General features: G+C 41.7%; 1 long non-coding RNA gene across 1 annotated transcript in view; it reads left to right on the top strand.

Annotated features, from left to right (window-relative positions):
• The first annotated feature begins 9,234 nt into the window (after window positions 1-9,234).
• Window positions 9,235-25,416, top strand: part of LOC121832091 (uncharacterized) — a 107,590-nt gene continuing 91,408 nt past the window's right edge. Inside the window, exon 1 of the long non-coding RNA XR_013042088.1 lies at window positions 9,235-9,474. This is a non-coding gene — a long non-coding RNA (uncharacterized LOC121832091). The remainder of the gene's footprint in view (window positions 9,475-25,416) is intronic.

The following is a 25,416-nucleotide window of genomic DNA, read 5'->3' on the forward strand; positions in this document are numbered from 1 at the left end:
GATATCAGAGTAGTATCTGAGACCGTTATATCTTGATCCACTGGCAAAGAGAAAACCTGAGTCTAGCATGGGCTTTTGAAACCTCAAAGCCCACTCTCAGTGACACACTTTCTCCAATGAGTCCACACCTTCTTATCCTTCTAATCCTATCAAAAAGTTTCACTCTCTAATGACTAACCATCCAAATATATGAGCCAATGGGGATTGTTCTTATTTAAATCATCACTCTCTCAGATTGTCTTGTGAATGTATGCCAGCCATTCCAGTGTTATCTGGGCTTCCTGAGGCAGACTCTATGCTTCTTCTCTATTCTTTTTGAAGGCCTAGGACAGTTCACTGTATATGTTATGGTTTCTTTAATACCTTATCCTGACACTGATACTTGGAAAGAATGGGTAGGCCAGAGATTATCCTGACAATATGGTATAGCACAGATGCAAGGCAATCAAAACAGACATTGGTTCTTCCCTCCCCTCCTTCCCCTTTTCTATTTGTAACCAGAGGGTTCTCTCCTGCCCACTAGTTCCCAAATTAATGCTCAGAAGCTTAATATTACTTCTAGATGCTCGGCTGGTAGTTCAGGCTTATAACTAACTAGTTCTTACACTTGAATTAACCCATAATTCTTATGTATATTTAACCATATGGCTTGATACCTTTTCTCTGTACAGCATTCTCATCTTGCTTCCTCTGCACCTGCCTGATGACTTCCTGACTCTGTTCCTAATTTGGCTCTTGTGCTCAATCTCTTACTGCCCAGCTACAGCCAATCAGCTTTTTTATTAGCAAATGAGAGTAATACATATTCCTAGTGTACAAAAAGATTGTTCTGCAGCATCTCTTCTTCCCTCCCCATTTTCCCTTCCACTCTCTTCTTGGTCTAGTTGATGTCTTGCTAACAGGGAGGTCTCTGGATGCAAAGCTGGACTGTGATGCCATCACCTCTTTGCCAGGCGTTGCTTACCAATCATTCTTTTCACTAAACTCTTGGTGATAATTGTTGGGGCACTGGCTCCAGGATACAGGTGGGCAGTAGGGTGGAAGAGGTCATAGAGCTGAGGGAGAGTGAGGGTGAATCCAGCAGGACTTGACTGGAAGCTAGACTTGGTGAGACACTCAGGAATGGACCCAAAAGGCTATTCCCAAGGCAGAGTGCAAGGAAAGGTGTAGAGAAGTGGGCTATAGGTGACAATATTTTGAGGGAGAAAGAACTAGAGATAGGGAATTGATAAAATATATGTAGAGAAAAAGGAAGTAGGCTGAGATGAGTGTGTATGTGTAGAGATGGAGAAGAAAGAGGACTAGAGTCAGGAGAGGCAGATGGAAGAGGTTTAAGCAGGGTACCTTGAAAGGAGCACATGTTTGAAATGGCCCTAGGTTGTATGTGAAACTCAAGTAGTACCATCCTATCATTTGGAGCCCTTGATGTGGGTAGTTTATCCCCCTGGATCTCTCATCTACTCTCAGACCCAGCCAGAGTATTCTATATGAGCCACCCTATGCAGAAGCTACGCCCCTGCTTCTACCTATGTCCCTATTGTCCCAGAGCATGGGGCCTTGTCAAATGGTCCAGATGTTCCTTCCTCGTCCCAGGATCTACTGCAAGGACAGTGTCAGTTCAGTCAGAGGCAGCAAGAGTCAGGAGAGATAGATGGAAGATGTGAAAAGTAGACTGGAAATACCTGGAGATATCATGGGGGAGAGACCATGCACGCTGGGACAGCTGATTGTATTTACATTTGTAGGCATGAGGAGTGGAATCATGCTGATCACCCATTTGCTGAATGCTTTCTTTCTATGACTACCATAGCTCACAAAGTAAAAGGCTTGGAGAATCATCTAATTTACTCCATTTAGAGGATCTTCACTTTCACCATTGCAGATTTTGGGGTGAGGAGACTTGGAACATGAGCCCACCCACGACTGTCAACTCCAGTGATTAGTGTACCTGAGTGCTCTAGTATAAAATGTCTTTGCAACTATTCCCTCCACCTAGTTTTCCTGGAAGGCAACCTGCTGTGATAACAGAAGACTGAGTTAACAGTACAACCTTGATGGTTGGAAAGGTGATGGTGATGACTAGGGAATGGGCTCATTTCTTGATGACTTGCCATATGATAACTGCTTTGTGTAGGAACTCAGAATGCCATACACCAGAAAGCAGGATGCCATGGTAAAGCATGCATGGTATGCACATATGGAATGCTCAAATGACAAAAACTTTCTTTACCTTTTTCTGTTACCTGTACCCTGCAGGCCTGGATGTTCTGGGCACCACAACAATGAAACAGGCTCTTGTAGGGACACCTGAGAATGACTCCTAGCACCTAGCACCATTGTCATGCTAGCTCTGCAAGGTATCTTGTCTCACCCTAGTTGGGCTTAGGCATAGAGCCCCACATCAACAGTCATGGCCCTGGACCAGAGAGTTCCCTGAGTCACCACTGGAGAACAATAAAAATATTTAAAACCCATTCTATGGAAAAAGAAAGAAGTGATAATGGTGTTTTTCCTTAAAAATAATATTTTTATTAATTCCTTGATAATTTCATAAAGTATATTTTGATCATGTTCACCATCCCCAACTCCTTTCATATACATCTTCTCTAATCTCAACTCCTTACCCACCCATCTTTGAGTTTTATGTTTTCCCTCTCACTGAGTTCCATTTGTTTTGTCCAACTATTCTGGGAGGTTGTGCCTGCCCTGGAGTGGTCCACCTACCTGGGGTCACATCATTAAAGAAAAATGACTCTCCCTTTTCCATCAGCTATCAAATACCAATAGCTGCTCAGCTAGTGGTGGGATTTCATGGCAAACTCTCCAACTCCATGCTGGGATTTTGTCTAGTTTGGGCTTTCAAAAGTCTCCTGCATGCTGTCACGATTGCTGTGATTTCTTATGTGCAACTGCCCTGTTGTGCCTGGAAAGCACTCTTTCCTTGAAGAGAGCTTTCACTGTTTCAAGGGGAGGTGAAGAAGAGGAAATCTAGAAAGAAAAGAAGCTTGGGACAGGGAAGGCAAATCTCAGAATCCTGCTTCCAAAAAGCCTATCACTTGGAAAAACCACTGAGCATCCCTACAGACATTACTTCCATTAAAGAGCAATTGTTGCATGTCTGTTGTATTCCAAGACAGCTCTATGGGAATGGTCCAGCGATAGGTGGAGAGAAGCGAAGCATGCAGGCATGAGAGGCAAGTGGATAGCTAAGATCGAGTCAATGTACGGGGGCCAGCTAAAGGTGAAGTGGACCAAATGCAAACAGGACAGACAGAAGAGTTCTGGTAGCTGGCTCCCAGATTCTTCCCTTGAAAGGAATATGATTTAAACCTCAACTCCAAGCCCAGTATTCTGACTGAACCAAAGTATCCTCACCCTGAAAGAGAGCCAAGGCTTATGCTTCATTCAAAGGAATGAAGTCCCAAAAAGCCAGCTGTAGGCATCCAACCTCTAGTACTTCCCTGAGTTTGGGGTAGTGTGTGAGGCCTCAGTCACTGAGTAGGGATTCATGTAAGGACCTACATAGCCAGGACTTAGAAGTGAGCAAAGGCTTAGTAGAGTCCCAAAGAAACTTGTGGGGACAAGAAAGTAGAGGAGGACAAGAGTGTGGCATAGGAATCAGTGCAAAATCAAGAGACAGGACCTGGTGTGGACATCTGGGTTGGGGTTGCTGTCAGATCTGAAGTGGAGCTTACATCTTGGCTTTGGTCATGGTCTATTTTCAACAGTCACCATGAAGCATACCTGTCTTATGTGCCTGTATCATGGCTTGTTCTAGGAAGTTGGGATAGCAATGGACTTGTAGCAGTGATTCTGGGTAGAGGATGAAAGTTGCGGAGTCTGGGGCCCCGGAAGAAGCCATTGACAGGCAGCTCTTTCTCTTGGAGAATCATGCCCAGGCCATCAGCATAGGAACAGCCTCAGTGACCAAGTGTGTTCTTCTCTTTTTTAACCCTGTTTAACCCCATGCCAATTTCTTTTGTTCTAAGAAAAGTCACATCTAACCCTATGGCTTTGGGTGGTCTCTCTACCCCTAGCTGTTCTGTGGCTGCCCCCTCTCTTCCCCCCTGACACTCACACACTGGCTTTTCTCATGAGCAGCAGTCCCAGCTCCTGAAACTGTTTCTGAGCTTCTCCTGTTATGAGGTTTTTAAGCACAGACTCCGTTGCTCTGCTCTGAAAAACGAGCCTGCCATTCCTCTGCAAATCTGTGTCTCAGGCTGGATATTTTTACTCAGCAAATGTCACTATCATCCACCCAGGCACCAAAATGAGTAATCCAGGATTCTCCCCTCCCTTTTCTTCTCCCTCTGTTCCTCCCTGCTTCCTCTTAGCCCTGTCATGGAATCGTTTCAAAGGCCTGCTAATTCCACCTTTTAAGCACAGCCCTGTTCTGTTTCCTACCCATTGCTTACCTTATTTCGGGCCACCCCAACCAGATAATTACTGCAAGCCCCTCCGAGAAGTCTTTTCTAGTCCTGCCTTGTACCAGTCCCCTAGTTACAAATCTCACTTCATCACCTCCTCCCATGTTGGAAAAGGAAGCCTGGCCATACTCTTAGGGCACCTACCATCAGCATCCTCATTATGATATACCAGGTCCTGCATTTCTCTTTAGTTATCTTACTCTTCTTTTATGACCATTCCCTTTTAGCCATCTGATGGGACACATGACTGGAGAACTGTCTTAGATTCTAAGCCCATACTTAGAGTATAAGTGCTTATTTATTCCCTTTTATGGTTATTCCTTAGCTTTTAGAATCCCCTTGGGGTGTGGCTGCATGGGTGAGCCTCTCCAGTCTCTCTAAAAGAGTCGAATACCTCCTGTTTTGCATGATCAGACAACTGGAAGCATGAATTTTACTGTTTCTTCTTCGAGTTGTCTAATGACTGGCTTCCAGGCTGTGTCTAGTTAGTCCTGCATCTTGGGATTTAGCAGTGTGCCTGGAATTCGGGAGGTTACTTATCCAAAGCAGAGGGATGCATAAATAAGTTCACTGGCACATTTTCCTTAGTTGCTTTGGCTGTCTTGGGGAGAAGCTTAGAGGATTTCTAGAGAGAGGTCCCACAGGCTAAGCACAATTCTCTTCCCTTCCCTTCCCTCTAGTACCTCTGCTGTTGGGCCTCCCACAGTGCCTCCTTAGCAGGTTAACTCAAAGCACCCCCACTCTATCTAGATGCAGCTCTTGGGAAGTGGAAAGGCCCCAGACTTCTCCATCTCCACAGAGGAGGTTATAAAACTCTACCAAGAGAAAAGATTGGTTTGTTGCTTCCAGACAAGAATTAATAGGTGCAACTCATAATCCTGTCCGGAGGGAGATGGAGGGGAAAGAAGCAAGAGAAAACATAATGGCCAAATCCCCCCATCTTGCTGCCTGAGCGCCTCTCCCGTGTTTGAAGTTCAATGCATAGAAAATGAGCAGAGAGACTCATAGGAGTCAGCACTTTTGGGGGAACCTGGCAGTGGGCAGCCTCCAAGAAAGCTCCAGCTGCCTTCTGCTAGAAGCAGAAGAAGATAAAATGAGGCAGCTCCCAGCTTCCCTAATTCCACTCACTGGGCAGGAAGCCAGGAGGGGCACTCTGTACCCTCTGGCATTTCAGACCATAGCAAATGGGAAGACAGCTTCCCAGAGATGGAGGAGGTTGTAGAACGCAGTGAGATAACTAGATAACCACCTTCATTCTGTTGTTGATAAACCAGAGGCTAAGATTGGAGGTGACGGCTCCTCTAGGATTATATAGGAGGGAAACCTAAGGCTAGTGTGGGGTAATGGGGTCAAGGGCACTCAGTTGAGTCACAATTCTCCTTCAGTCTCCCAAAACTTGGGAAGTGGCCTCCTCCTGTAGGCCCATGGAAATGGGTTTGCCCATCACTCTGGGACATTTCATAGATCTTTACCCAGTTGGATACAGAGTAATTACCCTAAAGACCAGAGGTCTCACCTGATCAAAGGCTCTACCCAGACTGCCATTAGGACCTGTTTTAGTGAGACTCTTCTCCACCCTCCACCAAGATGTCATTGTTTGCTTATGTTTAGCATTGACCTGACCACCTGGGGATGGACAGGAGTGTGGTGACAATCACCACCACTCACTAAGTGTTGACTATGAGCATGTACTTTGCATGTGGTATCTCAATCGTGCTTCCTAGCAAGACACAGGAAAAAAAAAAAAAAAACAGATGTTTCCCCACTGGGATTCCAGAGTCCCTTCCTCATCAGATGGTAAAAAGTTATGTGGTTAATAGACTTGAGCACTTTCATGGGGCCTGATATGACATGAGCATGGAATCAATATCACACATGTTCACTTTACACTCATCTCTTCAGCCATTCAACCAAGGTTTATTGCATCCCAATATGTTGCAGGCTCTGTTCTAGTCTCTGGGGATATATACATAACCACAAAAGACCAAACACCATACTCATATATCAATCAGTTTAAACAAAGACAGATGGACAGTAACCAAAATAAATAAGTTAGAGAAAAATAAGAGGTTAGGTATCAATTAGGACATTGTGTGTGTATGTGGGTGGGAGGGCAACAGGGAATTGGCTGAGAAGGTGGCATTTGAGGTCAGTTTTGAAAAGGAGGTGAGGTTTGTTTTCCCGTGTTTTGAAAGCTATCTGGGGAATAACTTTCTAAACAAAAAATATAGTAGGCACAAAGGGCTTAGTGCCCAAGTGATTGCTGAATTTAAGAAGAAAGTCAATTAGGCTGATACGGCTGGGAAGCGCACCAGAGAAAAGACAAGAAGAAAGTGGCAGCACTGAATTACCATGGGTAAGGTGATCATAGTTATCATAATGGGCAGCATAGACAGACAAAGCAATGGCCATCATGACCTCACTGGTTGTGGTAGTTTGAATGAAAATGACCTCCATAGGTTCATAGGGGTGGCACATTTGGGAGGTGTGGCCTTGTTGGAGTAGGTGTGGCCTTGTAGGAGGAAGTTTGTCACTAGAGGTAAGCTTCGAGGTTTCAGGTGCTCAAGCCAGGCTCAATGTTACTCGCTCTTCCTGCTACCTGCTAATCCTGAGTTGGAACTCTCAACTCTTTTTTCCAGGGTCCATGTCTGCCAATGCATTGCCATGGCTTCCTGCCATGATGATAATGGACTTTGAACTTGTAAGTCAGCCCCAATTAAATGTTTTCCTTTATAAGAGTTGTTGTCATCGTGGTGTCTCTTCACAGCAATAGAAACCCTAACTAAGACAACCACAGTGGTCAGCACAGAAAAAGTGAATTTTATGGTGGCATGACTCATATGGACCTTTGGTACTGGCTAATCAATTGTGGTGTTTCCAGGCATGAATTTTAAGTAGAAAGTCTGGTGAATTCTTTTTTGACCCATATAAGCAGAAAAATTTTCAAACAAATGAAAGAAAGGTGACATTTGATCTTGGTGAAAGAGAACCCTGGCCTGTGAATCTATTTCCAGAATGGAGTCAGTTTGTAGACCCAGAACCCCTTGAATGTTAGCCTTTCCCCAGAAGACAGATGGATCATGGAGAATGACAGTTGACTATCAAAACACAATCAAGTAGTGACTCTAATTGCAGCAGTTGTACCAGATGTGGTGTCTTTACTTGAGCAGATTAGCACATATCCTGGTAATGGTATGTAGCTATTGATCTAGCAAATGCCTTTTTCTTAGTAACTGTCCATAAGGACAGCCAGAAGCAATTTGCTTTCAGTTGGCAAGGCCAGCAGTATACCTTTACAGTTTTACCTCGAGGGTATGTTAATTCTCCAGCCCTGTGTCAGAACTTAGTTTGAAGGGATCTTGATTGCCTGGCTCTTCCACAAAATATCATATTGAGTCACTATATTGGTGACATTATGATGATCAGACCAAGTGAACAGGAAGTAGTAACCCCTTTAGACTCCTTGATAACATGTATGTACAACAGAGGATGGGAATTAAAACCAACCAAAATTCAAGGGCCTTTTACCTCAGTTCAATTCTTAGGAGTTCAGTGGTGTGGGGCATGCAGAGATATTTCTTTTAAGGTGAAGAATAACTTATTGCACCTGGCCCTTCCCACCACCAAGAAAGAAGTACAATGTTTAGTGGGCCTTTTGGGTTGTGGAGACAACACATTCCTCACTTGGGTTTGTTACTCTGGTCCATATCCCACATGACTCAGAAAGCTGCTAGCCTTGTGTGGGGCCTGGAACAGGTTGCTGTGCGGGCTGCTCTATGCTTTGGACCATTGTAGATGAATTTCTAAATGGTCTTATTAAGTAATGGGGGTGAAAGACTTAGATCAGGGAAATAGGGAAAGCCACCAGCCAACCTTACCTCACCAACTCTGCAGCTTCCAAACTTAAGTTACTTCCTGTCTGCCCACACCTTTATTGCCTTGCTGTTCTGCCCTGTCATTGGCTCTCTTAGCCCAGATACCTCACTTCCTCTTCCTACACATCCCTGTCACTTTCTGTCTGTCTTTACAGACCTCCAGGTCCCTATGGTTGGTACTGGGGTTAAAAGCGTGTGTCACCATGCTTGGCTCTGTTCCCTAGTGTGGCCTTGAATACACAGAAACCCTGCCTGCTAGGGATTAAGGGTATGTGCTGTCTGACTTCTTTGCTTACTTAAAATGGATGGCCTCCCCCCCATCTCCAGGCAATCTTTATTTATTAATGCACAAATAAAATATTACTATATTTCAACACAAATAAAATATCATCACAGATCATATCATCCAGCAGACCCTATGGTACTTGAGGGGTCAGTGGCAGACATGGATGCTGTGTGGAGCCTTTGGCAGGCTCCTATGGGTTAATCACAGAAGAGACCTTTGGAATTTTGGAGCAAGGTTCTACCATCATCTGTAGACAATGATTCTCCCTTAGAAAAACAGCTCTTGGCCTGCTATTGGGCCTTAGTGGAAAGTGAACATTTGACAATGAACCACCAAGTTACCATGCAACCTGAGCTGACCGCCATGAGCTTTGTGTTATCTGATCCACCAAGTAGGATTATATAGCAGCAGCCCATTATTAAATGGAAATTGTATATATATGATTGGGCCCAAGCAGGTCCTCAAAGCATAATCAAGTTATACGAAGAAGTTTCCCAAATTCCTATGGTTTCTATTCCCATCACAATGCCATCTGCAGCCAAACATGTACCCATAGCCTCATAGGATGTGTCCTATGATCAGTTGACTGAGGATGGGAAGACTGGGGCCTGGTTTACTGATGGTTCTTCACATTTTGCAGACACCACCCACAAGTGGACAGGTGCAGCATTCCAACCCCTTCCTGGTGAGACACTGCTGAAGGAAAATCTTCACAACAGACAGAACTTTGGGAAATACACATGGTTGTACATTTTATTTGGAAGAAGAAATGGCCAGATGTGAGATTTTTCACTGGTTCATGGGCTCTAAGCATAAATTGGTTGGATGGTCAGGGACTTGGAAAGAGCATGATGGAAAATTGGTGAGAAAGACATCTGGAGAAGAAGTAAGTAGATAGATCTCTCCAAACATGTGAAGGATGTGAAGAAACTTGTATCCCATGTAAATGCTCATCAAAAGGTAACTTCATCTGAGAAGTTCAATAATCACGTAGATAGGATGACTGTTCTGTGGACAGTCAGACTCTTTCCCCAGCGCTCCTGTCATTGACCAATGGGCCCATGAACCATGAATCATGGTGGCAGAGGTGGGGGTTATGCAGTAGATCAACAACATGAACTTCCATTTACCAAAACTGACCTGGCTACGGCTGCTGCTGAGTACCAGATTTGCTAATAGCAAATTTCAACTTTGAGCCACAGATATAGCACCATTCCCTGAGGTAATTATTACAAGCAGTGACCTGGTAGCAGGTTGAGCACATTGGACCACTATCTTATGAAAAAGACAACACTTTGTTCTTCCTGGAAAAGATACTTATTCTGGTTATGGATTTGCCTTTCCTGCATGTAAGGCTTTCGACAAAATCACCACTCATGAACTTAGAAAATGCCCTATCCACCATCACGGTATTCCATACAGTATTGCTTTTGACCAAAGAGCGTACTTCACAGGCAGAGTATGACAGTTGGCCCATGATCATGGAATCCACTTCTCTTACCATGTTTCCCACCATTCTGAAGGACCTTGCCTGATAGATGGAATAGCCTTTTGAAGGCGCAGTTATAGCACCAATAAGGTGGCAGCAACCTGGAAGTTGGGGCAGGGTTCTTTAGAAGGCAATATATGCTTTAAATATGCATCTGATATTGTAGTTTCTCCCATACCCAGGAACCACAGGTTTAGGAATTAAGGTGTAGAAAAGGAAATAGTTCCACTCACTATCACCTCTAATGACCCACTAGAAAAAAAATTTTGCTCCCTATTTCCACAGCCTTAAGTTCTGCTGGCCTAGAAGTTTTGGTTCCAGAGTAGGGAGTGTTCTTTCTAGGAGTTATAACAGACATTCCATTGAACTGGAAGCTCAGACTTCCCTGTGGCTACTTTGGGCTTCTGATGCCCCTAAGTCAACATGCTAAGAAAGAAATAACAGTGTTAGGAGGAGTGATTGATCCAGATTACCATTGGGAAATTGGATTGCTTCTCCACAATGAAGGTAAGAAAGATTATGTCTAGAATGCAGGAGACCATTTACGGCATCTCTTGGTGCTACCATGCCCTGTGATTAAAGTCATGGGAAACTATAACAGCCTAATCTAGACAGGCTGACAAAGAACACAGACTCTTCAGGAATGGAAGTATAGGTCACTTCTCCAGGAAAAGAGCCAAGACCTGCTGAGGTGCTTGTCAAGGGTGGAGGAAATACAGAATAGGTAGTAGAGAAAGGTAGTTATAAATACTAGCTAAAGTCACATGACCAGTTGCAGAAATGAGGATTATAATTGGCATGGGTTTTTCTATCATATTTTGTTAAGAATGTGTTTGTACAGATATTTATATTTTCTTTCCTCAATTTCTTTATCATGTGATATAACATCAATTAAGAGAATATCAATAGTTATCATATTTAAGTTTGAGATACTAAAAGAATGTCCCTCAAGGTACACTGCCATCTATTCTAAATTTATAATGTGTTTGCAGTTGTACAAGGGATAGTTAAATCATGTTTAGGGATAATTATGACCTGGTTATTGTTTTCATTTGGAAATTAATCGTGACATAAGGAGACATGGTTGTGTGTCAAGTTCCCAAGGGGTTAACTTATGATGGCTATTCTTAGCTTTCAACTTGACTACATCTGGAATTAATTAAAACTCAAAGATAGGGCACAGTTGTGAGGGATTTTTGCTTATTTTGAAATAGAAATATCCACTTCTAATCTGGATTTTTAAGGTTGGAAGATACACCTTTAATCCATATCTTTTGAGGTGCGAAGACCATCTCTAATCTGTGCCATGTCTTTTGCTGGAAGCCTATATAAGGACATGAAAGAAGGGAGTTTACTCTCATCTCAGAGCAAGTCCATTCATTCACTGGCATTAGAGCCTGTTTCTTCAGGATTCAGTGTACACTGAAGACCAGCTAAGACATTCAGCCTCATGGACTGTTCCATTCATAGGCAGTCATTGTTGGATTAGCTGGACCACAGCCTAAAAGCCATTCTAATAAATCCCTCATACATCTATCTGTCTATCTATCCTACTATCTATTTATCTATCTTTCTATCTATCTATCTATCTATCTATCTATCTATCTATCTATCTATCTATCTGTAAGTTCTGTTACTGTAATGAAACTGACTATCAAACTTACCAAGATGGGAAGACCACAAGAAGAGATAGTTTGGAGTGGGCCTTCAGTTTAGTTTTCACTTTGGTGAGATTCCTATTCCTATTACTCAAGTAAAAACTATTACACATACTTGATAGGCAGTCTATATTATGGGGGTTGGGGAGTTGTCTGTGCCGAAACTATTATTTTTGGAGTCACAAACCCCACATCAGAGCAAACAAAACAGAATCCAAATAGCCAAGTAATTTTGTGAGGGCTGCTAATTGGTGGGGTTAGGTGAAAGTTGAGTTCTCACCCATTTTGCTTCATTACTTAGAGAAATTCCTAGGGTGGCTGAACCCATAGGCTTTTTATACATCAGGGTCTGTACCAATCTGCTACAGCAGCTGGAAGCCCAGATGACAGTTGCAGCTTCTGGTGTGAAGAGGCCCATCTTACATGAAAGTTCAGATCTCACCAAGAGCTACTGCTTAATCAACTGTCGCTGGCTATTACTGCCTTGGCTTAGTTTAGCCAGCTGAAGGCAGGCATTGTAAAGAAAGCAGTTAAGATAGTCCAGAGCAAGGGTAGTAGGGAGAGGTTGACCTGAATCACAGGTTTAAGGATAAAAGGAGCTGGATGAAAAATTGTGACACGGTGCTCAGGTGTAAGAATGCAGAGGTTAACATAAATGATACCAGAAACCCCAGAGAAGGATAACTATAAGAACTGTTGTGGGTTATACCTGGGAAAATGGACTTCTCAAGACAACTGTCCAAGGTGAGTTTGCATGTATCTGTATGATGGGGGATAGAGTGTGTATGTACAACACGTATAAGTTATGAGTGTAGGGGTGTGTGTGCATACAGCTAAGTGACTGTATCAGATAGTATGGTGTGTGCCTGTGTATGATCATATGAGTGAGTGGATGGATATGTCTGTATAAGATGGTATGAGTAGTCTCAAGTGTATGATTATATGAGACAGATAGTGTAGAGTACGCTTGTAGTTGCATGAGCCTGTCTCTCTCTCCTCTCTTGCTTTCCTCCCCACCCCTCTGAGTGTGTGTGTGTTTGAGTTTGTGATAGTGCAAGTTTATTGGAGTAAATGTGAATGTGGGATGTGAGCATGCAAGTGAATGGATATATGTGTGTATATGTGTATATGTGGAGTGGGAGCATGTGAGTATATGTGTGTGACCATATGTGTGTGTGAACATATGAGGTTGTATGCATTTGACTACACACAAGATTGCACTGAACATGAAGCCATTCACTGCCTCTCAACAACCTGCTCTAGATAACACCCTCTGGGACTGGGAGAAAGATTGCTGGCTTCACTGTCATTTCAAAGATGTATGCCTTGCCTTCCTTCTTAACCACTTCACCTCCTTGCAAGAGGACTCCCCTCACCCCCAACAGTGAATCAGAGAAGCCACAGAGTGATGCTGAGTGTGGATATCAAAGACTGCCCTGGTAGCCCGGATCACTCCTCCTGGCTGTGCCTCTGCAGCCCCTCCCTCCCACTGCCTCTCTTTATTCTGATCACTAGCCTTTTCTTCAAAGGCTTGCTTTCTGGAAGAGGAATTGTGCACACTTTGTCTCAAACATGCTGTATTTTCTGCTAACAGCAACCCTGCACCAAAAGAGATCAAAAGAGGGGCATGGAGAAAAGGAAAAGGATCCCGCCCCCAAAGGGAATAATTTAACCCTCCCCACCCAAGAAAGAGGGCTCTGGGAGAAGAGAATAGGGTATCACTCGGCCTCCCTGGGGCTCCCTGCACAGTGTCCTGACTGGGTGTTGCCAGCTCCTCCACTGCTTTGATTTTCCTGACACTTCCTCATGCTAGCTGTTGACCTTTGCTTGCCTGGGCTTTGGGTGACCCTGTCAGAGGTGAAGGAGGAGTGACTAAGAAGAACAAACATCAGACCGGACCTGGCTCTGCCATCCTGAGGCCCCTGCCGTCTTTTGCTTCTCTGATCCACTCAGAATTGCACTTTGTTTTTAAAACTCTTTAGTCAGGTCTGGTTTTACTGCTGGAAGTGGAATTTTTTTTTCTCTCCTCCTGTTTTTCCTGAGATCCCTTGCATCTTGAGGGCCAAAAGCAGGATGTGCTTGAGTTAAAGAATAAATTCAACTGTGTGATTTCCGGTCTTGAGAGGTAGAGAGCCTGTGAGTCCAGGGACAGTGGGATCTGTGGATTTCTGAACGGTGCTGGCTGGTGAACATCAAGCATTGGTGACATGGGCCCTGGGAATAGGTTTTTTGGGGGTCTTGGTGCATGAACTTGGGCTTAGCCAGTCAGCCTCCTGTCACTATGTAAGAGTGTCTCTGTGGTTCCCTTCATGGCATTGTTTTACACCAGATCCCCAAATGATATTGAATGCACAAACTGATCAATAAAGACAAAAGAAACAAATCATCAATTTTGATGACCTTACTACTTTTAAGGTACTGTGAAGTTTAAAGATTGTGTGTATATATGTGTGTGTGTGTGTGTGTGTGTGTGTGTGTGTGTGTGTGTGTGTGCCATGTGCCATGTTTTAGTTCAGTCAGCCACTATAAAACAAAACACTTGAGATTGAGCAATTGGGAAACAACAGAAATTTATTGTTCAGAGCTCTAGAGTGCAAAGTTCCAAGATCCCAGTGCTGAGACTGGTGTCGTATAAAGGCCATTTCTCGTAGATCAAACCTCATGTGTGTCTTTACATGGCATTAAGGCAAGTGGATTTCCTTATGAGGACATGAATCTGATTCTTGAGCCTTCATAACCAAATTACTCCCTGGAAGCCCCACCTGTTAATGCCATCTCACTGAAGATTAAATTTTGGCACATGAGTTTTGAGAGAACAGACACTCAGATTACAGTGAGCAGACGTTACTCTTAAGCTATTATGCTAGCTGAGGAGGGGGGGATCAAAAGGGATCCCATGGAGATCATGGGAAAGGGAAAGCCTGGGAAGTGGTGTGACTACACCTGGTATGTACAAGTTTATGATAGGGCATGTAGGTCAATGAACAGACAGCTGTTAGAGGTTGGAGAAAAGACAAGTAGCCGTAAGAGGTAGTGAGGAGAGAAGTCCGTTGGAGTGACATCCTTGCTCTGGGCACATCCACAGTGTCACACAGATGAACATCATTCAGGTGACAGGAAACTCTATATGCAAACAATACTTTAATAAAGTACATAGAGGATATATAATGGAGCATATGTGTGGGAAATTGTGAGTCTTGTCTTGTGTGTAGGCCGTCTTCCAGCTAGGCAGTTCCCCTCTGCTTTACAAGTTTTGTGTGCGTAACAGAAGTCTGTGCATGCCAAGAACTCACGAACACTGATTTTGTTTTCTGTTGAGTGAACAAATGTGCAACACACTCAACATAATGCACGGTTCCTCCCTCTCATGGGCAGTTTTCTTTTTTTTTAATTTAATTTATTTTTCTTTATTAAGAAATTTTCTACTTCCTCTACATGCCACCCACAGATCCCACCTCCTCCCTCTTTCCACCCTCCAGCCCTCCCTCCCAAGCCACCCCACATCCCTACATCCCCCAAATCAAGGTTTCCCATGGGGAGTCAGCAGAGCGCAGCACACTGAGCCTAGGCAGGTCCAAGCCCCTCCCCACTGCACCAAGGCTGCACAAGGTGTCACACCACAGGCACCGGGTTCCCAAAAGCCTGCCCATGCACCAGGGATGGATCCCGATGCCCCTGTCATTGGCAGTTTTCAATTCGATCTTAGGTTTATTACAAGATTGAGCAGGGGATTTAGAGCTCCTCCCCCTCGTTACGTTTTTTTCCCCTATTTTTCTATTAAGAAAATTTTTTATTCATTTTACATATCAACCACAGATTCCCCTCTCTTCATTCCTCCTGCTCCCCCTCAGTTCCCCCCAACACAACCTACTCCCCACTCCCTTCTCTGAAAAAAATAAGGCCTCCTATGGGGAGTCAGCAAAGCCTGGTACATTTAGTTGAGGCAGGACCAAGCCCTCCCCCCTGCATCAAGAATGTGCAAGGTATCCCATCATAGGTAATGGGCTCCAAAAAGCCATTTCATGTACCAGGGATGGGTCCTGATCCTACTGCCATGGGGCCCCTTAATCAGACCAAGCTACACAACTGTTTCACTTATGCAGAGGGCCTAGTCCAGTCCCATGGAAGCTGCAGAGTTGTTGGACTAAAGTTCATGAGTTCCCACTAGCTTGGTTTGGTTGTCTCTGGTTTAGAGCTTTTCTACACAGCTCCTGTCCCTGCCCACATGTACAGCCTCCCCATTATGGACATCACCCACTATAGTTGGACATTCACTGCACCTGATGAACTATGTTGACATCACTTTCATCCAAAGTTCATGGATTACATTAGGGCTCTCACTTCCTGTTGTATGTCCAGAGCTTGAAAAGATGTGCACGGACATGCACCTGCTCCTCTGTCCTATTATTGAACATTACCAGACAGGTATTTTTCATTGCCCTAGAAAACCAACATTTCTCCAATTTATATGGCTCTTGATTTCCTTCTCTCCCTCCCTCCCTCCCTCCCTCCCCTCCCTCCCTCCCTCCCTCCCTCCCTCCCTCCCTCCCTCCCCTTTCTTCCTTCCTTTCTTTCTTTCTTTCTTTCTTTCTTTCTTTCTTTCTTTCTTTCTTTCTTTCTTTCTTTCTTTCTTTCTCTCTTTCTTTCTTTCTTCACTACCTTCAAAGTTCTTTCCTTTTATAGAATGCCATGCTTAGAATCATGTAACATGTAGCCTTTTGGATTGTTGTCTTCTGCTTTATAACATGTAATTAAAGCTTCTCCTATGGATTTTAATGGGAGAACATATTTATTTTTAACCCTAAATTCCATGGCTTTAATGCATCACAGTTTATCAATTCACTCAAAGGAAGAACATCTTCATTGAGCCATGTTTGGGACAGTTATGAATAATGCTGTCATCAATATCCATGGGCAGATTTTGTGTGGACATATATATTTAGCTCCTTTGGATAGAAGAAGCACACTTGCTGATTGTTTACTAAAGACATATTTTGTTTTTATAAGGAACTATCAAAGTGGCTATGCTGGTTGGTTTTTGCCAACTTGATACACACAAACTATAACCATGCTATCTGGGCCTGGGATGTATAAGAATTCAAACTGAGCAAGCTGTGACAGTACTCCAGTAAGCTGTTTCTCGGTGGCCTCTGCTTCCATTGCCTTCCTCCTGCCCTGGATTCACAGAGTTCGTTTTGGTCATGATGTTTTATCACAGCAGCAGTCAACCAGGAGAGTGGCTGTACCTACCATTTTGCCTTCTCACAAGCAATAAATTAGAGTTGCCATTGATCTACATCCTTGTTTGATAGTGTTGGTGTTCTAGAATTTGGCCATTTGAGATACAGTTTCACCTCTTTTCTTTTTCTGTTGTTTTTTGTTTTTTGAGACAAGAGTTCCCTGTGTAACAGCCCTGGCTGTCCTGGAACTCACTTTGTAGACCAAGCTGGCTGCAGACTCAGAGATCTGCCTGCCTCTGCCTCCTGAGTGTTAGGATTAAAGGTGTGAGCCAACTCATGCCTGGCTCAATTTGTTTCTAATTAGTAAGATGTGTACTTATTTCTTGTATTTTAAATGCATGTTCCTGGTGTCATAAGATGTGGAATATTTCAATGTGTTCATTGACCAACTGTATAGATCCTCTTTGGTGGAGTGTCAGTCAATCTCTCTCCTGACATTCTCACTATAGAGCCCTGGCTGACTTAAATCTCACTATGTAGACCAGCTGGCCCTGAATTCACAGAGATCTTACTTGCCTCTGCCTCTTCAGTGCTGAAAGTCAAGATGTGTGTCACCACACCTGGCTTTGTTTGATTTTTTTTTTTAACCAGTTTTTCCTTATTTTTGAAATTTAAGTGTCTTTGTAGATCTTGGCTCACAGTCTATTACATGTGTTCTCTGAAGATATTGTTATCCCCATACTGTGTCTTTTTTTCTCACTGTGACTTTTTTTTCTCATTTTTGGCATTAAATAAATGAAGAAAATTATTTCTCCCATGGATCATGCCTTTGGCACTTTATCTAAAAATCCTAGTCATCTACAAACAATCTAGGTTTTCTCAGGTTGTGTTCCAGAAGTTCCACAGTCTTGCAATTAGATCTATAATCTGCTTGGATTAATTTGTGTAAGGGAATGTAAGATCAATGTCTAGGAATACTAGTGGCCTTAGCTCATGTGATTGTCTAGTTGCGCTGTGCCGTCTGCTGAAAGGGCTGTTTTGTTCTTCCATTGTCTTTGCTCCTTTTTTAAAGATAAGTTGACTGTTCCCATGTGGGTCTATTTCTTTCTACTCAATTCCACTGATATGGTTGTCCATTCTATCCCCAACTGTGGTCTTAATCACTCTGCCACAGCAAGTCCTGAGGTCAGGCAGGTTCAGTTATTTTAATCATTACTCCTCATCCTTTCGTCTCCTCTTCTCTCTTCCTGCTTCTTCCTCTTACTACCCCACTTCCTCCCCCATTTTCTCCTCTTCTTCCTCCACCACCACATTATTTTAGTCTTTCTGGGTCTTTTTGCCTTTCCATATTAATGTTAGAATTCATTAGTTATATACAAAACAAATTTTTCAGATTTTTCTTAGGATTGTATTAGCTCTATGGATGAAGCTAAGAATTGGTATCTTGACAAGGTTAGGCTGTCATATTCATCAACATGAATTATCTCTCTATGTATTTAATTCTTTATATAGTTCTTCAAAATTTCCTTTACCAGCCATATTTCATAAATACCCTGCATATTAGTTATTCTATTCCTATATCAGTAGTTGATTTGGGAGCATTCCAGAGGGAGCGAGTCTATGTTTTAATCTCAAAATCCAATTGCTTACTACTAGAACATGGGAAAGTTATTCAGTCTAGCATATTCCCTTTGTATCTTATAACCTGGCTACAACCACTTATCATTTACAAAAGTTATTGTTGCTGTTCCCCTTAATTCATCATGTTTTTCCTTAGTGAGAGTTGTGTCATGAAGAAATGTGGTGATATTTCTTCCTTGGCAATCTGTGTCCTTTTACATACTTTTCTTCTCTCAGTGTATTGCCTGGTGCTTAAAGTATAATGGTAGAAAAGATATATCTTGATTTTTGAAATATGTACCTTGATGTTACATCTTCTATGAGGCACTACCTTACATAAATTTAAAGATGAGAGCTAAAAATGTATGAAACTCTGGGCTCAAATAAAACTTTCCTCCTCTTGTGTTTGTTTTCTTAGGTACTTGTCACATATGGAAAGCAAAGCTGTGTTAGTTATCTGTGTATTTCACATTTTCAACTCCTTTGCAGATATATACTATGCACATGCTTTCTCCCATTCTACATGTTGTTTCTTAGCTTATTTTAATGTGATTCCATTTGTCCCTTTGATTTCTTGTCTGTGCTTTTAAAGACTTACTCAATTTCATGAAGCACTCCTTTGAGTTTTTCTCTAGTTATTTTAAAGTTCTGAGTGTTACATTTAAGTTGTAATCCATTTTGAGTTGTTTAGATGTTTATTTTCCCCAATAACATTTATTTTAAAAAGACTGTACTTTTCCCAATATGTATTCCTGGCAACTTTGTTGAAAATTAGTTGTAAGTATTTTTATTTATTTCTAGGAAACATTCTGATATATTGGTTTATGAGTCTGCTTTATTATCTTTAATCCTATTTTGGTTACTATAGCTTTACAGTATATTTTGAAGTCAGGCAGTGGTATGTTACTTCCTACTTTTTCTCTCTCAAGATTATTATGGTTTTTTTTGTATCTTGTCATTGTACATAGATTTTACAATTATATATACCTGGTTAAATTAATTTGGAGGTGGAATTTTTTAATGGTTATTATAAATTGAGTTGTTTTCTTGGCATCTTTTTCATAACAATCACTGTTAGGACCTGGAAATTGGGTTTTGTGGGCTGACTTTGTATTCTGCAAAGTTACTGAATTTGTATATTAATCCTAATGGTTTTTATCTCCATGTTTTTCTAGATCTAGAACATTCATCCTCAAAGAGGGACAATCTGACTTCCTTCTTTCTAATTTGGTGATTTCGGTTTTTCTTTTATCTCACTGATGATTACTTCAAACTCCATCTTGAGTAGAAATATTTTAATGGCACCTTTTCTCTGAGATTGTTTTTTAATTTTATGTAGTAAAGTACGTGATGAACCATAATTGCCAATTCTGAAAATTGAAGTTATTTTAAATACTTCTTGTTTTCCTTTAGTACATGTTTTATGCTTAAGGTGTTAACGAATCTTTTGGATGTGAAGCAGGTGTTATAACTATTATTTTGTTTGAATATTTATTGAATAATTCATCTTTCCACACTAATGTGCAAAGCAATTTTTCATATATATTTCACTCTTAAGTCCATTTGACTGTATTTCTCTATTCTCTGTTCTCTTTAATAATATTTTTATTTTGTGAAGATTTCATAGATGTATACAATGCATCTTAATCTTACCACCCCATTCTCTCCCTCCAAGAACTGCCCTCCAGTTTCCTCCCTCAACACATTTCCCTTCCAATTTCATGTTCTCTTTCTCTTTTTCCCTGTAATACACTGAGTCCTGAGCCCGTGACCCAGTGGATAACTCTACTCCCATGCACATATGAGCAATACTAATTGCACTCCTTGTGGCGGAACAGTAAGAGCTTATTCTTAACCATGCACCATGCTGCTGAATGCTGTAGCTTTGCGACAACGCATTTCAATTTCTGATAGATCGTATTGTGGCCTTTCTTTTGTCTTTTTCTTCCTGAAGTTTATTACAAATTTGTTTGTGTGTGTGTTAAAGTTAGCCTGCCTAAAAGTGGATGTAGTTGGTAAGCTAATTTTAAAGTTATAGAGTAATTTAAAGGGAAGTAATATCTTTATCTTACTGAGTGTTCCTAAGAGCTATTAGCCTATCTTTGAATTTACTCATCTGCCCTTTTGTCTCACATGACAGTCCATAGTCTCTTAGTATACATCCTATACATCTGTTAAAGTCCTTGAAAGGTGACTCAATTTGTCAGAAATATTGTACATAGACATCTTTGTTTTCCAGAGCTCCCAATGACATGAGAAAAGTATAGAACTTCTGCATTGTTCCTTAATTCCTTCATCTTTTACAACAAAAAGTTTAGTTGACTTTTCCAGAAATTTTCTGTTATTCAGGCATATAGCCTTTAAATGGTGCAAGTATTTTTCTTCCTTTTACTTGTATTCCTATTTTGTGTTATATTGAATAATATCTTAACTCATATTAAGTGACAGTACAAAGTTGAACACTATCGTTTAGTCCCTTACATTAAAAATGGAGGCTCTAATATTTTTTCCACTAATAATGAAGCTTTTGATTTGAAATATATAAAGTTATTATCATAATGAGGAAGTGAGTGTTTAAAACATTTTAAGTCAAGAAAGAATGTTGAATTTTTGAGAAAATCTCTTACAGCATTTATGGGAGTTTTATCCTGACCCAATATATTAATAAAGTTAAGCCATCCTTGCATTCTTAGAAAAATCACCACTTAGTTGTGGGTAATTATTCTTTTCATTTCTTGCCTGGTTCTGTATTCTATATTCTCTTCAAGAAGCATGCATTGACATCTCTCAGGGAAACTGGTCTGTGGATATGTTTTGTTCTCAATTTGTCAGGCATTCTAATCAATGCTGTTCTAATTTTACAGCAGTCATTTAGAAATGGTCGGGAACAGTTTAAAGAAACACTGCAGACATATGTTACACATTATACAGAATTAGTCTGTGAAATAAATTGGCTTTCATTTTTCTTACAGGAGCTTTTTGACATTGTTTTTCAAAAGTCAAAATTCTTCTTTGGTAATTATTCTGTTCAAGTTGTTTATTTTCTCTGTGATCAATTTGCTAATTTTAATTTTCCTGAAATTAGCCATTTCTTTCTGGTTTTCAAATTTTTCCACTTGAGCAAAATTGAACAAAATTATATTATTCTTTCTGTTGTCTCTACACAAGTTTGTTAGGCTTCCATAAAAAAAGGATTCTTGAAATATTTTAATATGACTTTAATATCCCTGTAGTGGAAAGGGAACACATGATAAAGTGTGAGTTCTCTGAGAAAAGAAAACTTCACAGTTATAAAATGAAGGCTGTGGAGAAGGCAGCAACTTGCCTTGAGTAGGCTTAAGCTTAAGAATCAAAGATCTGGGTCAATCTGGTGCTTCTTGCCACTTAAGATAACCCTTACTGCATGCTGTCGACAGTCACGGAACTCACTAAAAGTATCAGTTCTCTCCTTCAGAGTCCTCTTTTCTTGAAAGGTCTTATTTCCCATGCTCAGTCTAGAGCATTGGCTCTCAAACTATGAGTTGAGGACCCTTTCACAGGGGTTGCCTAAGACCACTAGAAAACACAGATATTTACAATTCATAACAGTAGCAAAATTATAGTTATGAAGTATCAACAAAAGTAATTTTATGATTGGGGGTCCCCACAACATGAGGAACTGTATTAAAGGGTCACAGCATTAGGAAGGTTGAGAACCACTGCTCTAGAGTCTTCTTGATATTTTATGCTCTTGGGCTAGTTTTGTCTGGCTCTTCAAACCAGCACTTAGGTTTGAGTAGGAGGGATTCCATTCATCTGATTTTTGTTTTGGTTTCCAGTTGCCATTATTTAAGACAGGGTCTCCTAAACCAATGTGTCCTCAAAACTCACTACAGAGTTTACAATGATCTTGAACTTTGATCCTTCTACAATAAATATCATCTTGAACTCTGGGATTGCAGATATGTACTACCACACTCAGTTTTGTGGGGCTGGGGATGACACTCTGGGCTTTGTGTGTGCTTAGTAAGCACTCTACCTTCTAAGCCAGCCCCACTCATCTGGCTTTCCATTCTCACAGTAGTTGCCCAGTGGCTCTAAGATCACAAAATATATCTACCTCAATGAACCACTTCTATTCACTCGACTCTCAGGGAAGAAGGGGAATTCTCTCTTTCCTTAGAATATACTAGGAACTTGTGAGAAACACAGTTGGATCTTGTTCTTAGTTTGTTGAATGGGGAAACATTCCCGAACCCTGTCCCCATATATTCATCTTTTCACTTCATCAGATTCTTGACCTAAATTCAAGTATAGTTTATCTTTGCTCTCAGAGGTGGGTCTGCTAGGCATTCAACTGTTTGTCTTAGAATAATCAGCTGTAATAATTATACATTCCATTTCCATTGGCAACACAGTCCTGCATGATCATCTGTGTGCATGTGTGTGCATATGCACAACATAAAAATAACAATTTTCAGAAAAATACACACTGTTATCTATAAGTTGTAAGCTACTGGTTGTGGTAATATTTTATTTGTGCATTAATAAAACTTGCCTGGAGATCAGGGGGAAAAGGCCAGCCATTTTAAGTAAACAAGAAGTCAGGCAGCACATGCCCTTAATCCCTTAGCAGGCAGGATCTCTGTGTGTTCAAGGCCACACTAGGGAACAAAGCCAAGTGTGGTGACACACGCCTTTAATCCCAGTACCAACCATTGAGACCTGGAGGTCTATATGGACAGACAGACAGTGACAGAGCTGAGTATGAAGAGTCAGTGCAGTAGCTGGGCTAAGAGCCAATGACAGGGCAGAAAACCAAGGCATATAAGCCTGGGTAGACAGGAAGTCACGCTCTTTGGAAGCTGTGGAGTTGGTGAGGTGAGGTTAGCTCATGGCTTTCCATATTTCCCTGATCTTTCTAAAGCTTTAACCCAAATTTCTGGCTATAACTGATAATAAGAAATAGTTTTATCAGACAAACAATTCCATCCCTTGTACATATCCGACATTGTAATAGGCATTTTACCATTTTGCTTGCAGTCTCTAACCTGAAACAGTCTCAAGAAATCATTCATTTGGACAGAAATAATAGCTAGGAATCAGAAGATCCTCAGGTAAGTGGGGATTGGTCTCAGCCAGATGTATTCTGGGAAAGGGTATAAGATATTGAAAATGTGTCATTGCCAAGCTTGCATTCTTCCACTTAGAGATTTTGGGCTTCCCATTGTCACTGATTAAAGCAACATGGCATTTTGCCTTTGAGGAGCCTGGAGCAGAGTTGGAATAGCTGGTAAATAGTATTTTAAGCAATAATGAAAGACAGCCCAGCCCCTGTTAGTGGCTGGGAAAAGTATGAGTAAAGTGACAGCACACTCAAGAGAACTGTGGACTGAAACTGTATGAGAGCAAACATAATATATTGAACAACCTAGAGCCAACTTTTCCCTTTATTTCCTAATAGCTCCCTGGATTCTGGGCTTCAGGACTATTCTGCTATGGAGTGCTCCTTGGCTTTTCATCCTTTTATACATTCTTAGCTATTGATGGCCCTAAGTCTTTTCCTGCTTACAATGGACAAGTCACTCCTGGGATATTTCCTCCACAGTGTATGGTTTCTACCACCTTTTACAACCTTTCTTCTCTCACATCCTTAGCACCTCACCCAGTGGTTACTCACTACAGGAATTAAAAAACTTCGTGATGAATTCTATATCTGAATCCAGCTCTAACATTAGCACTCCCAGGATGTTTAGGTCTCTGTTTTTTTACACTGAGCCTCCTTGCAGAAGGAAGATGGAGACATTTTGGGTCAAGGTTGCCTCTGCCTCTCCTGTTTTCTTAGGATTTGCTGGAGATCTACAAGAAAACAGATGTGCTCAGACAGCTGTGCCTCATGCTTTATTAGGGAGGCTGTTATGTGAATCGGCTTGCAGATCAGGGAGTTTACTTGATGCATGTTCAGAAGCAGGAGTCAGTTGTCTAGAATCCTAATCAGGCTGGAGGGGAGGGGTGGAATGAGCCAGGCACACCCTTAGCAGGTGACTCCAATTTGTAAGCTGGAAGGGTAACAACGGATTTAATTGTCCCAGCATTCTCTATCAGACTTTCTCCTTCACTCCAAGCTCTAAGCACATCTCTTTGGCTTTGTTTTTACAGCTGATTAAAGGTGTTCTTTAAAATGAGAAGATGTTACAAGAGTCAGACAAAAGCTAGAGATAGGGACATCAGCACCAGGACTTACGGTTACCTCTGTACATGTCCCTTGACTCAGGAAGATAGCAAAATGTAATAGTTCTGTTGTATTATTCTGACAAGGCTGTACGTGTGTGTGTGTGTGTGCGCACGCGCGCGCTCACAGGACGTTGAAGTCTATATGACATCTTAAGAACCCTCTCATAGTGAAAAGCTCTGGCCCTCTGCAGTCATTGCCAGCTCTTCCTTCATGGTAAGAGTGGCGGAAGGCGTTTCCATCATGATTTTCCCCAGTGCACTACTGACCAATGACAAAGGACCCTTAGGAAGATGGATGGAGCAGAGGTAACTGGGTTCTGGCACGCATTGATTAGGAGAGCTGTTCAGATGGAGGATTCAAGGGGTGGGTGCCTGTCGAAATCAGCCTAGAGAGCCAGAGTGATGGGGACATTTAAAGAGCAGCGGGTGTGAATCAGGGTGCTCATGCGAACAGCATGCTGAGCAGGAGTATGCCTGCATATGTTCAGGGGTATAAATAATTTCTAATTAGTAACTTAACTTTGGGAGGAGACTCTTGGGTAGGAATACAAACATTGGCATTCCTTTAAATGGGTGGGGGCTTGGGGGAAGCTGGGAACTATAGAAATGAAGAACCAACTCTGCCCAAACAAACAGAATAACCCCTGAAAATGATCCCAGAATCTTTA

The sequence above is a fragment of the Peromyscus maniculatus genome, chromosome 9 (assembly GCF_049852395.1).
Source record: "Peromyscus maniculatus bairdii isolate BWxNUB_F1_BW_parent chromosome 9, HU_Pman_BW_mat_3.1, whole genome shotgun sequence".
Lineage (NCBI taxonomy): Eukaryota > Metazoa > Chordata > Mammalia > Rodentia > Cricetidae > Peromyscus > Peromyscus maniculatus.